Source organism: Lepus europaeus, chromosome 8 (genome assembly GCF_033115175.1).
Source record: "Lepus europaeus isolate LE1 chromosome 8, mLepTim1.pri, whole genome shotgun sequence".
Classification (NCBI taxonomy): domain Eukaryota; kingdom Metazoa; phylum Chordata; class Mammalia; order Lagomorpha; family Leporidae; genus Lepus; species Lepus europaeus.
This window is the reverse complement of record NC_084834.1, coordinates 112,188,037-112,211,379: the sequence shown is the minus strand read 5'-3', so window position 1 is coordinate 112,211,379 and position 23,343 is coordinate 112,188,037.

The following is a 23,343-nucleotide window of genomic DNA, read 5'->3' as shown; positions in this document are numbered from 1 at the left end:
AAGAAGGATGGAGTGGATGTAGAATGGGACATGAATATAAAATTTGTCAGACCTAGTTGGCATAAAGGAAATATAGAATGGCAAACATGATAGGTCATTCTCAAAAAATTGTATATACTTACTCACTACTACGAGGTAAGGTGATCAGATGAGACCAAAGCAGTTTTACCCCAGCTTTCATAAAAAGATGATACTCAGAAGTAAAGGCAGTGATATGGATGGGTGGAAAATATATAAAATGTCAAGAAATTACAAATTATCTAGTGTAAGTAAAGAGCTATAATATATATATGGCAAGTCTGAGGGAGGAAGAAGTGGTGATTACCTGAAAGCAGATGACAAGGTTCTTAAGATGTCATGCCTGGATTAGAAATTTAATCGTAAGTAGTGAAGAATTTTTAAACTTTCTGGTAAGTTGATCAACATCCTGAGTACAATGCTTACAATGCTTGATTTGTAGGTGGAATGAAAGGGTACTGGAAATAAAAGAAATGAAAGGCAAATGCAGTGGTTAGGAAGCTTTTGTAATAGTACATTTTTTAGTACTTCGAAGGCCAAATGAAAATAGTATAAGTAGAAAAAAAAAGAAAAAAAAATCACAGAAATTGAGGAAAGCTTATTAAGATTGTTTAAAGATAAAGCCTCTGTATACTATTTTTACTCCAAAGAATACTTTTATTTAAGGAATACAAACTTCACACATTTCATAAGTAAAACTTTAGGAATATAGTGATTCTTCCCATAACACCCGCCCTCTCACCCACTTCCTTTTATTCCTCCTCCTTCTCCCTATCCCATAACCAGTCCCATTCTCCACTAAGATCCATTTTTGGTTAACTTTATACACAGAAGACCAGTCCTATACTAAGTAAAGAGTTCAACAATTTGCACATAAAAAAACAAACAAATAAATAAATAAAAACAAAAAAATCTGTTCCTCAACAGTCAACACAAGGGATGTTCAAAATCATCACACTTTGAAGTTAATTTCACTTTTTTTATAAAAACTTTAAAGAAGCACCCAAGAATGGTAGGTCTTTTGTGACCACTTAGACATAATTATAAGACAATTCTTTGAGGATAGAGGTCTTGCATGGGGAGTTAGTGCACAGTGACTCTTGCAGTTAATTTAACAATTATCACTCCTGTGTTGACGTCAGTGATCACCTGAGGTTCTTGACATGAGCTACCTAGGCTATGGAAGACTTTCAAATCCACATCAGTATTTAGACAAGGCCATAAGCAAAGTGGAAGTTCTCTCCTCCCTTCAGAGTAAAGTATCTCCTTCTTTGATGACCACTTCTTTCCACTGGGGTCTCAGGCACCAAGGTCCTTCATGTAGGACACTTTTTGCCACAGTTTCTTGGCTTTCCATGCCTGAGATGCTCTTGTGGGCTGTTCAGCCAGACCAGAATGCCTTAAGGGCTGGTTCTGAGGTCAGAATTCTATTTAAAGTAATTGTCATTCTATGAGTCTGCTGTGTGGACTGCTTTCCCATGTTGGAGCATTCACTCCTTTTTAACTCTATTATTATTACCAAAATTCAATCATATCCATATCATCACTTTAACACTTAAGGTAGAATTTTTACCACCCAGCTTAAGGGGATTTGGTGTTGCATGGCAAGGTTTTAAATTGTACCCTTGGAAGTGAATCTGTAGGAATGTATGTAAAACAATGCAGCTTTACAGTAACAAATTCCATACACTTCAGAATTATAAGTTTAGGAACATGGTGATTCTTCCCACCATGCCTGCCTTCCTACCCATACTCCCACCCTCTTCCACCTCCCTCTCTTATTCACACCCTTATTTTTTATTAGGATCTATTTTCAATTGACTTTATACACATATGTTTAACTATATGTTAAGTAAAGATTTTAAGAAATAGTATATAAAAAAACTGTTTCTCAACAGTCAAGACAAGGGTTATTCAAATTCTCAATTTCACCTCTGCAGATTGCCTTTTAGGTGCTCTATTAGGTCAGGTCAGGGAGAACATATGGTAATTGCCCCTCAGAGACTGGCTTATATTGCTAAGTATGATGTTTTCCAGATTCATACATTTTGCTGTAAATGACCAATTTCATATTTTTTTACCACTGTTTAGTATTCTATAATGTACATATCCCATAATTTCTTTATCTAGCCTTCAGGTGATGGGCATCTGGGTTGATTCTATGTCTTAGCTATTGTGAATTCAGCTACAAAAACATGGGGGTGTAATAACTCCTTCACATGCTGATTTCCTTTCCCTTTGTTAAATGTCTAGGGATGGGATGGCTGGGTCACATGGTAGATCTGTACTCAGATTTCTGAGGTATCTCCAACTGTCTTCCATGGTTACTTTATCAGTGTACATTCCCACCAACAGTGGAGTAAGTACCTCTTTCCCTTCATCCTCGCAAGCATTTTGTTTTTATAGTTGAGTTTTTGTATGAAAGCCATTCTAACTCACTTGAAGTGAAACCTCATTGTAATTTTGTTTTGCATTTCTCTGATTGATAGTGATCCTGAGCATTTTGTCATGTGTCTGTGGGCCACCTGGATTTCTTCTTTTAAGTAGTATCTGTTTAAGTCCTTTGCCCATTTCTTCACTGGGTTTTGTTGTTGTTGTTGTTGACTTTCTTGTCCTCTTTATGTATTCTGGTTATTAATCCTTTTTCAGTTCAATAGCTTACAAATAATTTCTCCCATCCTGTTGGTTGCCTTTCCACTTTCCTGAGTGTTTCTTTTATAGAACAGAAGCTGCTCAATTTGATGGAAAACTATTTATTAATTTTGGATTTGATTGCTTGTGTCTCTGGGGTCTTTTCTTTTTTTTTAACTTTTATTTAGTGAATATAAATTTCCAAAGTACAGTGTATGGGTTACAATGGCTCCCCCCCTCCCATAACTTCCCTCCCACTCGCAACCCTCCCAATTCCCACTCCCTCTCCCATTCCATTCACATTAAGATTAATTTTCAATTCTCTTTATATACAGAAGATCAATTTAGTATATATTAAGTAAAGATTTCATCAGTTTGCACCCACACAGAACATAAAGTGTAAAATACTGTTTCAGTACTAGTTATAGCATTAATTCACATTGGACAACACATTAAGGACAGAGATCCCATATGAGGAGTAAGTACACAGTGACTCCTCTTGTTGACTTAAGAATTTGACACTCTTGTTTATGGCATCAGTAATCTCCTTGGGCTCTAGTCATGAGTTGCCAAGGCTATGGGAGCCTTTTGAGTTTGCCAACTTCAATCCTATTCAGACAAGGTCATAGTCAAAGTGGAAGTTCTCTCCTCCCTTCAGAGAAAGATACCTCCTTCTTTTATGGCCCTGTTCTGGTAGAGTTCTTTGGACCCCCTAAATAGAGAATCATATTATCTGCAAAGAGGGATAGTTTGAGTTCTTCCTTCCCAATTTGTATCTCTGGGACCTTTTCCAAGAAGTCTTCGCCTATGCCAATGTCTTACAGTGTTTTTGCAATATTCTCTAATAATTTGATGGTATGGGTTTTTTTTTTTTACATTTAGGTTTTTAATCCATTTTGAGTGATTTTTGTGTAAAGTGTAAGGTAGGGGTCTTTGCTTAATGCTTCTGCATGTGGAAATCCAGTTTTCCAAGCACCATTTTTTTGAAGACTTCCCTTGCTCTAGGGATTGATTTTATCTCTTTTGTCAAATATAAGTTGGTTTGTAGAGGGTTGGATTGATTTCTGGCGTCTCTATTCTGTTCCATTATTCTATCCATCTGTTTTTGTATCAGTACCAGGCAGTTTGGATTATCACTGCCCTATAGATTTTCTTAAAATTTGGTATTATGACTCCTCCAGGTTTGTTTTTGTTATATAAAATTGCTTTAGCTATTCAGGGTCTCCTGTTTTTCAGTATGAATATTTGAGGATGGCCTTGGTATTTTGATTGGTATTCTGTTGAATCTGTAAATTGCTTTTGGAAGTATGGACGTTTTCCTGATATTGATTTTTCCAATCAATGAACATGGAAGATTTTTTTTCCATTTATTTGTATCTTCTTCTATTTCTTTCTTTAATATTTTGTAATTCACCTCATACAGATCTGTGACATCCTTGGATAAATTTATTTGAAGGTATTTGATTTTTTTGTAGCTATTGTAAATGGGATTGATCTTGGAAATTCTTTCTCAGCTGCGGCATCATCTGTGTATACAAAGGTTGTTTATTTTTGTGTATTGATTTTATATCCTGCTACTTTACCAAACTCTTCAGTGAGTTCCAATAGTCTCTTAGTGGAGTCTTTTGTATCCCCTATATATTGATTCATGTCATCTGCAAATATGGAGAGTTTGACTTCCTACTTCCCAGTTTGTATCCCTTTGATTTCTTTTTCTTGCCTAATGGCTCTGGCTAAAACTTCCAGGACTAGATTTAATAGCAATGGTGAGAGTGGGCATCCTGTCTGCCTGCCAGAAACCAGCCTGCGGGGTCTCTCTCAACCTCCTGCATGGGTAGGGCAGGCAGCCTCACAGGATCACCCTTACGATTCGATTGGCTAGAATTTTGTTGAAGATTTTATTCCTATGTACTTCATGAAAACTGGTCTGTAGTTCTTTCTGTTGTGCTTTTTTAGGTTTAGGAATTAAGGTGATGCTGACTTCATAGAAAGAATTTGGAAGTATTCCCTCCCTTTCAATTGTTTTGAGTAGCTTGAGAAGATTTGGAGTTAGTTCTTTATATGTCTGGTATAATTCAGCAGTGAAGCCATGTGCTGGATTTTCTTTTTGGGGAGTGTCTTTTTTTAAGGATTTATTTATTTATTTGAAAGTCAGAGTTGCACAGAGAGAGAAGGAGAGACAGAGAGAGAGAGAGAGAGAGAGAGAGAGAGAGAGATCTTCCATCTGCTGGTTCACTCCTCAAATGGCCACAATGGCTGGAGCTGGGCTGATCAGAAGCCAGGAGCCAGGAGCTTCTATCAGGTCTCCCATGCAGATACAGGGGTTCAAGGACGTGGGCCATCTTCTCCTGCCTTCCCAGGCCATAGCAGAGAACTGTATTGAAAGTGGATCAGCTGGGACTTGAACTGGCACCCGTATGGAATGCCAGCACTGCAGGCAGCAGCTTTACCAGCTATGCCACATTGCTGGGTCTTGGCAGGGTCTTAATTATTGATTCAATTTCTGTCTTGGTTATGTGTCTGTTTAGGTTTTATGGCTTTGAGGCTCAATTTAGTTAGGTTGTATGTTTCCAGGAATCTATCCATTTCTCCTAGGTTTCCCAGGAGAGCATACAGAGAGCACACAAAGAGCATACGGTTCTTTGTAGTACCTTCTGGTGATTATTTTTATTTCTGTGATGTCTGTCATTATATTTCCTCTTTCATCTCAATTTTTAATTTGGGTATTCTCTCTCTCTCTCTCTCTCTCTCTCTCTCTCTCTCTCTTTTTGGATAGTTGGGCCAATGGTGTGTCAATTTTATTTATTTTTTCAAAAAACCAGCTCTTCATTTTCCTGATCTTTTTTATTGTTCCTATGGTTTCAATTTGTTTATTTCTTCACCAATTTTAATTATTTCTTTTCTCCTACTAGTTTTGGATTGGCTTGCTGTTGTTTTTCTAGATCTTTGAGATGCATTAATAACTCAGTGATGTAGGCATCAATTGCTATAAACTTTTCTCTTGACACTGCTTTTGCTGCATTCCATCAATTTTGTTATGTTGCATTATCATCTTTATTCATTTCCAGAAATTTTGTGATTTCTCTTTTGATTTCTTCAATGACCTACTGTTCATTCAGGAGCATGTTATTCAGTCTCTATGTGTTTTCATATGTTCTAGAGATTCCTAAGTTGCTGATTTCCAGCTTCATTCCATTGTGGTCTGAGAAGACACACGGTATGATTTCAATTTTTTTTTAATTTGCTGAGACTTGCTTTTTTACCTAGCATGTGTTCAATTCTAGAGAAAGTTCCTTACACTGATGAGAAGAATGTATACCCTGCAACTGTGGGATGGAAAGTTCTGTAAACTGTCAGGTCCATTTGGTCTATGGTGTCAATTAACTCAGTTGTTTTCTTGCATATTTTCTGTTTTACTGATCTGCCCATTGCTGAAAGCATGGTATTGAAGTCCCCTATTATTATTGTATTGGAGTTTATGTCTCCCTTTAGCTCTCTTAACAGCTCTCTTAGCCAGGTGCCATGTAATTAGGTACATATACATTCATAATAGCTATATCTTCCTGTTGAATTGATCCCTTAATCATTACATAATGCTCTTCTTTGTCTTTTAACAGTTTTTGTGTTAAAGTCTATTTTGTCTGATATTAGGATGGCTGTACCAGCTCTTTACTGGTTTCTGTCAGCATAAAATATCTTTTTCCATCCTTTCACTTTCAGTCTGTGTGCATCTTTGTTGGTGAGCTGTGTTTCTTGTAGGCAGCAAAAGATGGGTTTTGTTTTTTTAATGCATTTATCCAGTCTTTGTCTTTTAATTAGAGAAATTAGGCCATTTACATTCAAGGTGACTATTGATAACTAATGACTTTGCCCTGCCATATTCCTATTTTTAACTTTGGATTTCCTTTGTACTTTTTTTTTTTTTTTTGACAGGCAGAGTTAGAGAGTGAGAGAAAGAGACAGAGAAAAGTCTTCCTTTTTCTGTTGATTCACCCCCCAAGTGGCCAATACGGCTGGCGCACTGTGCTGATCTGAAGCCAGGAGCCAGGTGCTTCCTCCTGGGCTCCCATGCGGGTGCAGGGCCCAAGGACCTGGGCCATCCTCCACTGCACTCCCAGGCCACAGCAGAGAGCTGGACTGGAAGAGGAGCAACCGGGACAGAATCCGGCGCCCCGACTGGGACTAGAACCTGGGGTGCCAGCACCCGCAGGCAGAGGATTAGCCTAGTGAGCCATGGCACCAGCCTTTCCTTTGTACTTTTACTGAGATATTTTATGCCTTTACCTTCTTGTCTTGTGATGATCATGTTTCTGTGTTTTTGTGTGCAGCACATCTTTAAGCATCTTTTGAAAGGCTGGATGGGTGGTGACAAATTCAATTTCTGCTTGTTATGGAATGTTTTATTTCACCTTCATTCATAAATGAGAGCTTTACAGGGTACAGTATTCTGGGTTGACAGTTTTGTTTTTTCTCTTAAAACTTGGAATATATCTCACCATTCTCTCTTAGCCTGTAGAGTTTATGATAAGTTTGCTGTGAGTCTAATTGGAGATCCTCTGAAAGTAATCTGGAATTTCTCTTGTGCACATTTTAAATCTTTATGTTTTACTGTTTAGAAACTTTCTGTTTAATGTGGAGAGTTTTATTAAAATGAATCATGTTGAAAATCTTTTCTTGTCATGTCTATTAGGAGTTCTATGTGTTTCCTGTACTTGGATGTCCCTTTCTCCAAATTAGGGAAATTTTCTGTTATTATTTCATGAAAAAAAAAAAGGCCTTCTAATCCTTTCTCAATTCCCATGCCTTCAGGAACTCATAGAACCCATATATTGGGTTAAATAGTATCTTGTAGATTACCAACAGTGTTTTGTAGTTTTCTAATTTCTTCTTGTTTTTTGTCTGACTGTATAATTTCCTGCAATTTGTATTCTAAGTTGGATATTCCTTCTTCTGATTCACTGATTTTATTGGCTTTCCACTACATTTTTTATTTGTTTATTGAATTCTTCATTTCCAAGATTTCATTTAGCTTTCTCTTTAAGATCTCAATTTCATAGGAGAGATTTTATTTCATATGATGTATGGATTTCATTAGTTCATGCATTTGCTTCTGATTACTTCTAAGTAATCATATAATCAATTTATTGAATTACATTTCTGGCATTTCTTCAATCTCTTTATCTTCACAATCTAGTAGTGAAGTATTATATCCTTTTTGGGAGTGTCATGTTATGTTCCTTATTCTTATTTCTTGAATTGGTCCATTTATGATTTGGCATTTGTAGAGATACTCATTGGTATCTTCTTTGTTTTTCTGCTGTGATGGCTTTTATCTTTTTACTATTCCTATGTGGATTACTGGAGTGTCTGCTTTCAGGGTATACCTAGAGGCATGTGGTGGGTGTAGCCAAAGAGCTCTGTTCAGTGCTCCAGGGTGAAGGGAGTGTTGAGGTGATACTTGGGTTTGGCATGGTTAATCTCTCTCTCTTTTTATATTTTATTGGAGGGGAGGTTTGTTCTTTTCTGTTGGTACAAACTCAGCTCACTTCCTCTCCTCAAAGGATACCAGTGCCTGAGTGCTAGCTCCAGTGGGTATAATATTTGTCCATGCTGCCACATGGACTATGCAAAGGATCTCTGCAGTCCATGTTGTAAGCAGATTCCCCAGCAATGTCCCTCACCAGGGAACCAGGGAACCAGGGAACCCTGAGCCTTCTCACACAGCCTCAGTGTTTACACAGTCCTGGCACAGAAGCCTCCCACAGTCATGAGCACTCATCCCCCTGCCAGTTCTCCCCACCAGAATGAGGAGTCTCTGCTTAGCTGGCTGCTGTACCTGGACATGAGCTGGCATAGCTGTTACATAAATCCAAAATGGCATCTACTCTTTATCTGCTTGTTACAGGGAACCATTGCAGGGTGATTGGGGAGAGAGAAATGTGACCCCCCCACTTTCTCCTCTAGTTTGGCAGGTACATTATCCCCCACAGGGCTACAAGCTGGATTCCCTCCATCCTTTTCCTGCAGCTTTTTTGCTAGTGGCTTAGGCTGCTGCAGTCTGGTCTCACCTCACTCTCCAAGGCTGGTGCAGAAGCTCTTGGCTACTGTGGTCCTGATTGTGCGTGACCACACCCTCCAGGTAGGTCCACTGTGTCCAGCTAATTTACATGGAGTTTACTTTGCTGTTTTCTCCCTAGTTCTTCCCTGAGACTGCACTCTCTCCACTTTTTTTAAAACCATCTTCCTGACTAGAGCAGTAAATTCCCTCTCTAATCCACCATCTTAATCTAATCATATACTCATTTATTCAAAGAAATATATACCATAAAGTTGCCACCCCTCTTTCTGTAAATGAGGGAAGTGTCTAACATTTCATAAAAATATCTTCGGCTAGGATATAATTTTAGTTATGCTAACTAATTAGTTTATGTCAAAGTACTTTCAATATACTCCATACCTATCTGCTTAAGAAATGAAAGTACTTCTAGGGAAAAATGATATTGCACTTTGTGTGAATATTATATTTAATATGTAAGAAATTAATCATAAAGCACAGGTAAAATTCATTGCTCTTAATGTGGTATGGGCGAATCATAGAATAATGTATTTTTCTAGCTTGTTAGAACCATAGCAATCATCATCTGCATTTTATATCCAAGAAAAGTGATAGAAAAGTTATTAAAAAACAATGGTATATGCACCTTTACTTAGAGTGACAAAATTGTTGTTATTGTTTTAACAGTCTCCTTTATTTCTTAACTTGGAGTTTTCATAGATTCTGAGTTAATAGAAAAAAATTCAACCAAGTGAGGATTTATGGTTTGCTCTCAAGGACTGCTTTGCTGGATTGGTGCACAACAAAAATTGCTCTCTGTGAATGCATAGCCAATTTGCTGAGTTGCTTTTTCAAGGCCCTTGTGATATGCCAGCTTACTTGTCCCAATTCAAGTGTTCTAAGACCAATGCTTTGGAGAGGCCTTGAATTGTCTTCATTTCCCTGTCCCTGAAATCACTTTTTATTGGTGTGTGACAGCCCAGGAAGATTCTTCAGTTGTGAGGATAAAAGAGATGTATATGATACTGACAACCTTAGTCAACATAGAGACATTTGAAAGCCTTTTACAATGTGAACCATCATTGTGTAATTAAGTAAATGCAATTCAAGTTTCCTTGAAAATTTTGCTTATAGCTTAAAAGTTCACGTTATTTTTCTTCTTGTAAGAATTTGTGTCTAGGGTATCTTTTTATTTTTCCATATACATCAGAGGGAAAATAAGAATGTAGTTGTATATTTTTGTAAGAATTTAAAGTAAAACATGTAGGGAGGATACCTATAATCAACAGAAACAGAAGTTGATAGATTTATTTTATTTTTAATCTACAAGAATGAATCCAAAAGCAAAGTTAAAGAGCTGGTGATAGCAAGTTCTCTGACTGCTGCTAGAAGATTTAAATGAAGGCAAGGATGGGGGTGAATGGCTTAATAGTAGATGGCAGGCCAGGGCACTCATTCACTAGCTCCTATTATCCATTTCTTGGGGTGTGTCATGAGATAATTTATTCCCCTTTCTGTGATTACTTGGTTTTCTATAGTTTATTAAATCAGATTAAGGTTTTGGGACCCATCCATTTCCTTCTTTTATATAAACATAAAAGATAAAATGAAGAAGCCACTAGTTACTTCCGTTCAGCATATGCATTGCTAGATTTCTGCCTCCCTGATTACTTAAAATCATTAAACCTTGATATCTTTTATATACATATTGGGGAATCCTTTTCTCACTTGAAAAATCATGACATTTTACAGCAATTCTTTTCACAGTCTATCTTTCTTCACAGCATCATATTACAAATGTGCTTGGCTATACCACAGAGACCAAAAGTGAACAAAAAAGAAAAAGGAAAAAAGAAGAGACAGACATTGAATGAAAAAGCTATGGTGGGAATAATCCAGCCACCCACCTGTCCTCATAGCTTGTGTGGTAGTCAAGCTGACTCGATTTGCTGAAAGAGAATGCGACTACCCCATTATGGAGGAGAGAACTCCAACTTCCTTAGTCTCAATAATTCACCATTGTGAAAACTAAATATGTTCCTAAGTATTACATTAAAAAATGATGAAGAAAAATGAGTAGAGTTTTAAAAGCTTTTTTAATCGGGTTTCCATGCTTATCCTATTACTGCGTTCCAGTAAGTAGACCTGAGTATCTTTTCTTTTATGACTGTTTGCTTTTTTTAATGGAGAGACAGAAAAATAGGTTTTATGATGGATTGTTCTCCAGACAATGTTCCTTGTGATTGAGTTTTCTCTTTTACTGTTGTTAGACCAAAGGATTATAGCAATTAGAGGAATGTGGGCTGTTCTAACTGAAAAAAAATTTAATTATATCATTTCTTCATGATTCTTGTCTATGATAGAAAAATCTTAGCATAATAGCCAAAGTTCCAAAGCAATTTAATTGTATAATTTTTGAGTTACAACTCTGTGTTTATCTTAAAAGACCAATTATTAAAACATATATGAAAACATTAGGCCATATTTTCCAGAAGTCATGTAATATATTTTTGAATCTCTTATTAAATTGTTACATAAGGTTTTATAAAGAAAAAGAATTTTTTTCCTTGGTATATCAATTCAAAAAAGAAATCTGACAATATGCATATGACTAAATAAAGAAAAGCTACTGTTGGTCAAAGGAATGCACTATACTCCTGGGTCTTGTGAAGACCCGAAGTAACTACTATATGGAAATTCCAACCAGATTTAATGCTACAGTCTTCATCCTGAAGGCCTTCCGGAGTCAATCATGTCTAAGACTATTTTCACAGCACCATCTAGCCTGGTGTTTGAGCAAACAAATAAATTAAAAATACTAGCAGGTAAGAGAAGATAACAACCTAGCTAACTTTCCATGTAAGAGAATTAAATATCAAAAGTAGCAGGGATTAATAGAACAGTGGGAACATTACACTCTCTGGGCCACATCTGGCCAGCCCATGCCTGCTTCTGTACATCCTGCATGCTTAGTTGGGTTGGCATTTGTGTGTTTAAATGATTGAAAAGTGTGAAGAATGATACTTCATGTGCCTCAGTAAAGTTATATTGGGACATAACCATATTCAGTCATTTATATGTTGTCTCTGATTGGTTTCCTGGATTCATAATTGAGCAGTCATCACAGAAATCATATGGTTCACAAAGAATAAAGATCTCATCCTTCACACACAAAGTTTAAATGTATTTTATATATATATATATATGTATATAACTATGTATGAATAGATTTGAGATGAGAACACAGAGTGAGGAAAGACAATATGAGAAAGATTTGCTAAAACACAGATTCCTGGCCTTCACTTAAGTTTGCGGCTCTATATTTCTATGATGGGACATCAGAATTTGTATTTCTAGTGAATTACAGGTTGATGCTGATGCCGCTGGTCTGGAAATCAGAATTTGTGCTCACGTTGAAGAAATGTCAATCTTTCTTGGCTGAATAGTGGCAGATGAACCCATAAAGAAATCAGGTAAAAAGCTAAAAGAGAAAACTAACACAGAATAAAAGACACAGTTTTGAGAGACATGGAATATTCTAGGATGTCAGCATGACTCAACAATCCATACACTGATGAGTGAAAATAGCTTAGATTTATGGAAAAGAAATCTCTACTGGTCCTTCCTAGTGAGGACTCTGCTCAGGGACCATTAATAACTATGGTACTACAACTTCTTGACATCTTGTACCTGGAATTTGAATGCAAGAAAATCAAAGTTAATAACTGATACTTCCTAAATTATAATGATGTCACCAGACAACCTTGTTATATTTGAGATGGACACATGCTATTCCATTATATGACAAAATACTCAGGTCCATTTGATATTGAAAGAGATGAAATAGTATATTTGAAAGTTGATACTTCTCAGTAAAATCAGGCCAAAATAAACATAACTAATGTTAAAAACCATCAAGTACTAAATTTTCAATTCTGCAAGTAATTCAATGACAAAATATTTAATTCAAAGTTACCATAAGTAGAACATTTTTTCCTCAATTTAAGCCTTTATAGCTGATATATATATATATGACAATGGGACTCAATGCATTAAATTTGATAATCTGTTGGTATTTTCTATCATTAGCATGTGATATTTTAATCATCTTTGAAAATAAATAGGTAAATAAATAAATAAATGAAAACAGAGCCAAATTTAAAGCCTAAATAGAACTGGTATGCTTCTGAGATCTTCATAAATGAATTACTCCCAAGGAAATGTTCTCAAATTGCTGCCATTTTCCTAATGGTTTGTTTGAGAGAAAACAAAACAAACAAAACATTTCCTGCTATCTAAGAGAAAAGGTAGGATTCTTTTATTAGAACTTGTTTGTTTTGATTTTAAAGCTATGTAAAATGATTGAATATTCTATTATAGTCACTTCTCACATTTTAGTTATAAGACAAAAAAGAGTTTATAATCTTATTGAAAAATAAAAATCATAATTTAAGTAAAATGTTTGACAAGTTTTCCCTTCTAATTATCAGAATGTGACAAAATTCACTAAATCACAACCAGGGTCCTATTCCCCAAATCACACACTGGAAGGCACATCTAGAAGAGTATCTAATAATATGGTTTATTGCTGCTCTGCTTTGCAAGTTTCCCATGAGTTTAGGGACAAGTATCAGCAAAGGACACTACTCAAAAATATGCATATTCTTAGCTATTATGTTTTTCCTCTGAATATTTACTTGAAAAGATAGATGCGTGTGCTGAGAAAGAGTATACTCTCACTGACTATGCTTGGGCTGGCTGAGATTCTTTGCTATTTGGCCAACTTTTAAAAAAATCTGAGGACCTGAATCATGGAGGACAGACGGGACTAAATTTCTTCCCTTTAATGTGTTTTCGTTCTTCAAATTTGTCAACTTTAAAGGTCTTCAATTAGGAAAAAAATATTTACTTGTTATACACGAATAGAAATTATGGTTGGCTTTTTTTTTTCTTTTAATAATCAAGAGAACGCTGTGTATGAGTCCTTGTTTTGTAATCATCACTCAGTATTTGGGAAGATTTTTGATAAATTCTTGACTCCATCCTTGTGTCCAACTAAAATGCCCAGAATGGCTTAAAAATGAAAAAGAATGAAAACTGCAATCAGAAACTCAAAGACCAAATGGAAATATAAATAGAAGGAGACAAAACAAAACAGCATGAAGTATGATTCATGGTCCTACTCCATGTCATTCCATTCTTTTGCAGAGGGCCAATAATGGAAAATGTGACCCCAAGAAAAACATTCAAGAAAACATAGTAAATTGGGAAAGAGAAAAGTAAAAATAAGAACAAATGGGAATGGACCTTTTAAGAGTGGGTAGAAGGATGAGTGGAGAGCCAAATTGACTGGATCCAAATCATCATTATGCGATGTTGGGCAAATCACTCTACTCTGCTTTTAGATGACAGAACAAAAGTAACTGACTCAAGCAGCTGTTATACAATTTAATATCAATGTTCAAAAAACACCTAGCACATAATACTCACAAAATATTTTATTGTAATTATTCTTGTCTGCTAGTGCTGTAAATGGCAAAATTAACAATGAAACATAATGATTGTCTAAAACCCATTCAGTTTAAGCACCTCTTAATGATTTTGTGCCAATACTTAAAAATTACAATCAAATTGCATTTTCTTAGGAAGGTTTTTTTTTTTTTTTTTTTTTTTTGACAGGAAGAGTTAGACAGAGAGAGAGAGAGAGAAAGAGAGAAAGGTCTTCCTTCTGTTGGTTCACCCCCCAAATGGTAGCTACGGCCGGCATGCTGTGCCCATCCGAAGCCAGGAGCCAGGTGCTTCCTCTTGGTCTCCCATGCGAGTGCAGGGCTTGAGCACTTGGGCCATCCTCCACTGCCTTCCTGGGCCACAGCAGAGAGCTGGCCTGGAAGAGGAGCAACTGGGACAGAACTGGTGCCCCAACCAGGACTAGAACCCGGTGTGCCGGCGCCACAGGCAGAGGATTGGCCTAGTGAGCTGCGGCACTGGCCTATTAGGAAGTTTTACAATTAGTTAAAAACAGTATTTAAATCTGTCTTGAAGACCACCTTAACAAAATTTCTAATGTCTCTAGTAAAACTTAATTATATATACATATATATAATTAGAAGCTACAGTAACCTATCATAATTCAAATTCCAGAAGTACTATAAAATTTGTTCAAACTTAATCATGAAATATGGGCATTCTATGGAACAAGAAAGAGGTAATCCTTTGCCACAGAGTCACGCTATGTTCTTAGGGTATTTTTTTTTTTTCAGATCTTTATATTTCGCCCAAGTTTAATTTACCTGAATTGGGTTTCAAGTTATTTGTCACAAAGCATCTTGATTTCTTTTCTTGTATTACAGGCAGAAGGGAGAACTGTTTATTTTGAAAACATAATTATGTGGAAGCTCTTCATTATGGCAACATTTCCATTCCAGATTCATATTATAATATTTATTTTATTATTGCCTCTTTGTGAGGAAGTGTTTGTATGAAATTAGCAAAAGCCTACAGTTTTTTTCAGTTTAGATTCTTGATACATAATCACAGTATAAAATGCGCTAGAGTTACTCTTAAAAATGTCAACTAATTTTCTTTTGCTTTTTTAAAATACAGAAAAGTCATTTTAAAAGATATTCAACTTTTACTATAAGTGGTACATCTTTCCCCAAATGTCTCTGTCTTAATAAAAGCACAGAAAACACTAGATTATCCAGATAGTGTTACTAAGTTTGACTAGTCCATCATTAATGGAATAACTCTGGTCTCACAGTCAAATTTAAAACTTACATACAAATATTTTCACAACTCATTTATTCTACAGCCAGAAGATATTTTTGCTATTAAACATCAGTTTTCTAGGTGGAATACAGTTAACAACACAGCAAGTTTTCCAAAATAACACAGATAAGATGATAAATTTCATAAAATAAAAAGTTTTAAAAGGAAAGGCAATAACCTCCTGATAAAATTCTGACAAAGCTATAATACCGGTCACATTCCAGCTACTAAAATACTGAAATATTATAAAAAGTTTTTAGCCTAACATATTGCAAAATATACAAAATTTTATGAATTTTTTGTGCTTCAAATATGCAAGTTTTAATACTTAAGCAACTACAACTTGAATAATACTTGGAATCTTTTCCATCTTTTTAAAGACTATTATTCAAGCTAATGTATTTTATGGTTACTTTGTTTCAACACACAAATGAAACATTATTTAATAATACAAATATATATCCAGTCAATATTACGTGGTTACAGTACTAGTTAACACTCTGAAGGAGAGCTTTCTTGTATAAAGGAAAGGAGAAATGACAGAATGAGAGAGAGAAAGAGAGAGAGAGAGCAAGAGAAAGTGCAACAGAACCGACAGAGAGTGCATAGAAGGAACTATTAATTGATAATTCTATAGAGAAATGGGAAATGATGAATATCTTTGAATATTAAGTGCTTTTTTGCAACTTCAGAGACCTAAATAAAAAATTATTAAAAGGTGTGGTTTTACTCAAATATCCACTGACTATAAAAAGGATAGATTTTGCTAGATGTTAAGTCAGTTGCTAGAACATTAAAGCTGTGGACCTGATCATTTGAGTAGATAGATGCCAGGAAAATAAAGCTATTCAAGAAATTTAAAGCATTTTGTAAATTTCTTACTTTTTCACAAAATTTACTTTCCTCCTATAGTACATATGTGACTTAACTCTCAGTTTTAAACTTCTTGCTGAGTTTCTGGAAGATGTTGTTCTAATGGAAAAATTTGTTTCAGTTGGTAACTGATATAAACATCAACAGCACAGACCAGTTTTTGCTGCTGAGCTAATCGAGGCCGGGAACTGCTGAGTGAGATATAAAGCATCCACTTCACAAGAACAGTCAGTGGTTACAGAATGGATTTTGCCTCTTGTCCACTATTCTGTTAAAATAAAAGGCAATGACACCAACCACCTCATTCAACTTTACCTTTCTTCTATGATGGACTTGCAAATATTCTCATCATTACAGTGATAGTTTTGCGGAAATGACATAAATTGTCCCCTAAATAAGATGCTTTTCTTTTTTCTCGAGAAGCATGTATTTTCCACAGGTATAATAAATGGCTCAAAGATGGCTACTGTACAGTTGGACAAAACAGACTTCTTTCTCTGGATATTGCTAAGATAGCCTCTATACTGACCGAGTCACACAGCCATTCTTTAATCTCTTCATTCAACAAATATCTACAGGCAGCTGATATTTCCCATGCGGCACAGTGTTAAGATGCAATTGAGATGCAATAGTAAGCACAGATCCTCTGTACACTCTAATTAAGCAGGATAGATATATGAGCTAACTATGTAACTGCGGTAAAATCCAGCAAATGTTGTAAATACTATCATTTTCTTACCAAATTGCCTTCACATCCTATAGTAAAGATTTGATCTGTCTCATTTTAGGGTGTAGCACACCATCTAAATTATTCCCCTTCTTCCGAACTGACTAATAAATTTGTTCTGTCACTGAATAAACACCTGTATGCCAGTTATTCATGTAGAAATTGAAATAAATACAATGAGAGGCAGATGCAATCTTACTTCTTAAAGAGATTATATTTTCATGGGGTTAATGAACAGTAAGTACAAATACATAAGTGAATTCAAACAGCAATGGATCCTTTTGTAATAAATAAAGCAGATTAAAAACTAAATAATCATGAAGATGGAGGAGGGAGGTGATATTTGAAAAGAAATCCAATGAAATAAGGAAAATCACAGCAATATCTGGAACAAGAGTGCACCAAGAGGAGAGAGTAAAAAGTGAGAGGAATATAGCACATTTGAAATCGATCAATAAGAATAGGCAATGTCACTAGAATTTAAAGTAGCAGACAAATGTGTATGTGTATGTACATAGGCTCTCATATAAGCTGCATATGTATGGAGAGAAGAGAATTGTTCAGGATATAGTGTAATTAGAGTTATGTTAGACATGTTTAAAATTTCAATTGTGGAATAAGGAGTTGGTTTAGGGTTGTAACAGCAGGCTAATATGGTACAATGTGATTTTTAAAAACATAACCCTGGGGGTCGGCATTGTGGCATAGCAGGTAAGCCACCATCTGGAGTGCCAACATCCCTTATGGGCACTGGATCAAGTCCCAGCTGCTCCACTTCTATTCAGCTCTCTGCCACAGCCTAGGAAAGGAATAGAAGATGGCCCAAGTCCTTGGGCCCCTACACCCACCAGGAGAGACCTGGAAGAAGCTCCTGGCTCCTACCTTCAGATTAGCCCAGTTCCAGCCACTGTGGCCATTTGGGGAGTGAACCAATGGATGAAAGAATTTCTCTCTCTCTCTCTGTCTGCCTCTGCCTCTCTGTAATTCTGCCTTTCAAATAAATAAATAAATGATAAAAAAAACCCTGATCAGTTTTGAATAATTTGTATATGGAAATAACGAAAGCAAGAAAACCAGTTAAATGGTAGCTTATACAATAAAAATGGATGTCGGTGGGAGGTGGGAAAATTAGAAAAATATTTTGAATGTATTGCCAATATATCTCGTGAAGAAATGACTTGGATAGAGAGATGAGCATCAGTTCTAGCATTTCTGGCTTTAGAGCACAAGGATCAAGAGTGCAGTTTTGCACTCATCAAGCCCATGAAGCTTCTTAGCCAAATGGAACTCTCTGGCAGACAGCTGGGACTGGGTCTGCAGCTGGAGGGCTGTGAGTCCTGCAAACAGGTGTTTTAAGAATACCAGCACAGGTGCTGTAGAAGTCATTTACAGCTAGGAGAGGGGATGTGGATTGAGTGTGGATGGGGTATAGGTGAAGAATACAAAGGAGGATAAAACTTTAAGAAATCAAGAGACCTGGTAGTGACTGGGCTACAGCTACACCATTGCAGTTAGGATGATAAAGAGGCTTGGGTAAGAAGAAGATAAGGCAAGGGGAAATATTCAAAAATTGAACATCCTTTACAAAGGCTGGAAAACTGGATCAATAGTAAATAACATATTTGCAAATGTTGTTTTCACCAAGAGGGAGGGATTTCACATATGAGGCTTGAAATAATGATGAACTATCCGTCTGTGAATGAAACTCCTCAGATAAGAGTCTTCATGGTAAAATCTCATTGTCTCCCTGGCTCATATGCCCATTGCATCAACAGCTACAGCACAATGAGGACTACTTAATAAAAAGAAAATGGCAGCTTTTATTTTAGTTATTACTATCTGTTAGGAAATGTTTTATATCCTCTAAGTAAATTATCTTTGTAGCTCCTCACTGCAATCTGACAGTTTAGATGGGGTCATTCCCACACTAAAGATAAAGAAATTAAAGCAGAGAAAACGTAAATAATGAGGAGACAAATACATTAAATGGTAAAGCCAGGAAATAAATGCTCCTCTGTGAAGACACATTTTCATCTTCTTAAACTAATTGCAATATCCTATTACCTCAGATACTTCTTTCCTGCAGCCTCACCAAGACATGGTAGACTTCACACACAGAGGGCTGTAGGCAGATGGTATCTACCCCACTTCTAGAGCTACCTCCAGACAACAGTCTTTTCCTCCTGTTTGTAACACCTCAATCTCTGAAACAAATACCAGAAGAACCTACTCTCTAATACCCTTTTCTGTGCCTTCATGCAAACTTTCTTGTCTGTCATTTACTGAAAACGTTAACACCCTGAATCCTTATTATTGTTTTTGTGAGTTATGTGATTTCACATGATGGCCTACTAATGCAAAGAATGTATTACTGAAAATTATCTTATTTGATTTTTTAAAAAAGATATTTGTGTAGTTATTTTAAAGGCAGGGCTACAGAGAGAGAGGGAGGGAGGGAGAGGGTAAGGGTGAGGGAGAGGGAGAGGGAGAGGGAGAGGGAGAGGGAGAGGGAGAGGGAGAGGGAGAGACTGACTCCATCTCTCTATCCTCTGGTCCACTCCCTGAAATGGCCACAATGTCCAGAGCTGGGCCAGGCTGAAGTCAGGTGCCAGAAACTTCAACTAGGACTCCCACATAGGTACATAGGTCCAAGGAATTGGGGCATCTTCTGCTGCTTCCCCAGGTGCATTAGCTTTGTGGTAGATCAGAAGTGGAACATCCAAGACTCAAATTGGCACCATATGGGATGGCAGCCTTGCAAGCAGCAGCTCAACCCGCTATGCCACAACAGCAGCTCTAAAAAGTATTTTAAATGGCTCTTTCCATGTGTATGAGTTTCCATGAAGCATTCCCTAGTGGCAGATGAATTTAAATCAGAGTATGTTCTTCCAGATTGGGATTAGCCTCAATCCAGTTCCCTGGTAGGAAGGAGAGGGTGGCCTCACTGTGTACCCAGACCTCCTTGGTTCTCAGGTGGCCCCAGGAAAATGATTCTTCTAATTCCTTCTTTTATTCAATTTCTTACTTCCATCACTATCAGTGATTCTTCCTTTACACACCTCTGCCACCAACTTCCAACATGATACCATAACTTCTACTGTGAAAGACTGAATAATCCCCAAAGTATAATTAATGTCAGCCATAAGTGGAATCATTTTTTTATTAAGTATCACAAATGTCAGGTGAGTTCATAACAGTGCCAACAATTTTGTTGCATTTATTTAGTCAATTCACCCGATCATCCTCCTCACCTATGTAAAGATCTTTCTCATAAGAAATAAGCTCTTGTTTCCACAGTATCTTATCCCATCATTCTCCTTATGATACCAGCATGTGGCAATATGCTCCATCCACAGTGACTCTCCCTTCAACCCTCACCCCACCCAACTCTCTCAGGTCTCTTCTCCATTCTCTACGTCTTTATGTAGCAGAATTTTTAAACACTTATTTTCTACAATGACTACTCCATTTTGGCAACTCATCTATCTTCCTTAAACCACTTCAGTTAAGCATCTCTGTCAAGTTCATTACTAGTATTGACCTCCAAATTGGCAAACGCAATTGTCAAGTCTTAGTCCTTGTTTTATATAGCCTCTGTGGTGATCCAGGTTTTCTTCCTGATACTCATTGTTCACTCAGCCTCAAAGAGCAGCCTCCCATCCTCAGGATAAGGCAAGTTTCTCCTCACTTTCCTTCAATGGAGTATGAATAATTATTTAACAAGTAGCTAGAGCTGGAGATGGTAGCTAGAAAAAAGCCCTGATGTATACTACTTGCTGATTTCCAGGATGTAAATATCACCACTATGACCAATTTCAAGCTGCAGCATGATGAATTGAATGCATTTTTGGGAAGAGATACACAGTAGCACCCTATCGTACTATTTGTATTCCATCACACAGATAACAATAGACTTAAGTAACATCAAGAGAGTAGATAATAGAAACTAATGAAGACATAATGGGTTTTTTGGTTTTAATTACCTTTGTGTTGCACATAATTTCATTATAAATTTACAGAATTTTAAAATGATGGCTGTGTTTTGCAACAGATTGTCAGAAACCTTGAAAGATTTCTGCTACTGGGCCAGCTCTGGAGCCAAGGACTTCTCAAAAGACATAGCACAATGCTGATATGCATATCAGTGCTACCTCAAAGCATAGGGGAGGAGCATCCCCCAACAAATAGCAAATGAGAACTCCTAAATAAGTGTCCTGCATTTCATGTCTCAAGCAGGCATTTGTGGGAGGCAATTTATTACACTTCTCAGCCATCCTAGCCAAACATCATAACAAACTCTGATACTCTTCCTCCTTGATTGCGTCACTTTCTCTCCTAAATCTTGCTTTCTAGAAATCTCTTAAATAAACAACTTGCAACTATGTCCTTGACTCTGGGTCTTCTCTGAGGGCACTCCACTAAAAAAAACAAAACAAAACAAAAAAAAAAACTAATAAAAAACAGAAGTGAAAACCAGAGGTGTTTCTAGCAAGCAATGATTTCAATGAGATTGTAAAAATAGGCCACTGTGTAAGATAAAGTTATCTTAAGGCAGAATGGCTTATCTATGTTATCCATGGGGATTTGTAGAGTCTGATACTGACTCTAGGCCAAAATAGCTAGGAGATAGGCTATCTGGTAATTTATAATTTGCTATTTAATGTTTGAAACTCCCCTGGGAGCAGCCAGGGCCATCTTGTTTATATTGTTTAGGGCTGTGTACCTTGATGTCTTAGACTTGGTGAAACTTCTTGGCAGCTGGCTTGAATATGTGTCCAGTGGGGCATAAAGCCTCCTCCGGGAAACCACTTCCCTCCCTCACCTGACAGGAAGACCCTTTCTATCTGTAGTTCTCAATCAGGAGTCAAACATCACCCTCTCTGAGTGAGAAAAGATTCATCAGCCCCTGTGCTTATATGCACATTATTTCTACTACTCAGTATAACATCTCATAATTTCATAAATGCCTCTGTTAGAGTTTGGATGTTGTTGCTATGCCCTTAAAAGTTCATGTGTTGGAAAAAAAAAAAAGTTCATGTGTTGGGAGCTTGGTCTTCAAAAAAAATGTGGTGATATTGGGAGGCTGAACTTTTAGGAAGTGGAACCTAGTGGGAGATTCTTAGGTCAAGCGGGGATTGTTCTTGAAACAGTTAAAGGTAGGTCCCTGTGGCCCCCTTGGTGGTGTCCGTATGATGATTGTTATAAAAGCCAGCTGCTAGTCCCAACCAGTTATCTTGCTTCTTGTCTGGTGTTGCAAGTTTTCACCATGACATATGCCACAAGGTGATGCAACCAAGAAGGTCTTCATTGTGAAGTACATAAACCCCACTTCTTTATAAAGTTAAGAGTCTAATACAGGTCTTTCATTATGACAACAAAAAACTGGCTCATGCAGAATTTTGTGAATATCTTCTGTGGACTTCCATGTGGAATTACACTGATCTGTAGAATCACTGCAGTTTCTCATCAGCCAAATATAAAATGAATCCCATTGCTGGTGGTAATTGGTATACTGAAACATCACTACTGAAAGGATTCTCATTTGAGCTGGCTTGGAATTAGGTAGAGGTGAAGTGGAAACACTGGAGTATGCAGTTCTGGAATTTGATTGGTGCTGTGTATTACAGGGTAGTAGCACAGACTGATAATGAGTGACTTCATAACTGGATAGAGCTTCTGCGTGCTTTCAGTCCTATTAATTCATAAGCCCCAGTAAGAGCAACAGCAGCCCATGACGCAACAGAAAAGGTCCAACTGGGGTCAATCCCCAGCACATCTAGGGGACCTAAGTCAGTTTTACAAAGTGGTGGCACAACTGCCCATGTTACCTGCTTCCGGGGCTCTGATGTCTCGTTGTGGGTTACATCTATGTGACTCAAGAGGGTTAGATCCCCCATGTGCAGCTGTAACTGAAGAAAACGAGGGGTCTGTTGGACAAATTATTTAGTCTGTTGTTTTAATGTTTGCCAAAAATGGACTTTTATGGCATTGAGTAGACTTGGGGGGCAGTACACTTGGATACATATTGTGCAGGAGTGAGAAGCGTCCAGAAGTGCTGACAAACATGAAGGCTGGGTAGCAGCAAATACCTTGGCATGCGACTCAGGAAAAATGGAAGATCAAAGACATGATTATCTGGAGAAGCAACATGTGGATGGGATCCATAGTGAGAGAATTTTTGAGTTTCACAATAATGACCATTGAAGAGAACTCAATTCAGACAGACACCTCAAAACCAGGTGCACATGATGTTAGGTAGGAAGTTAGAAAT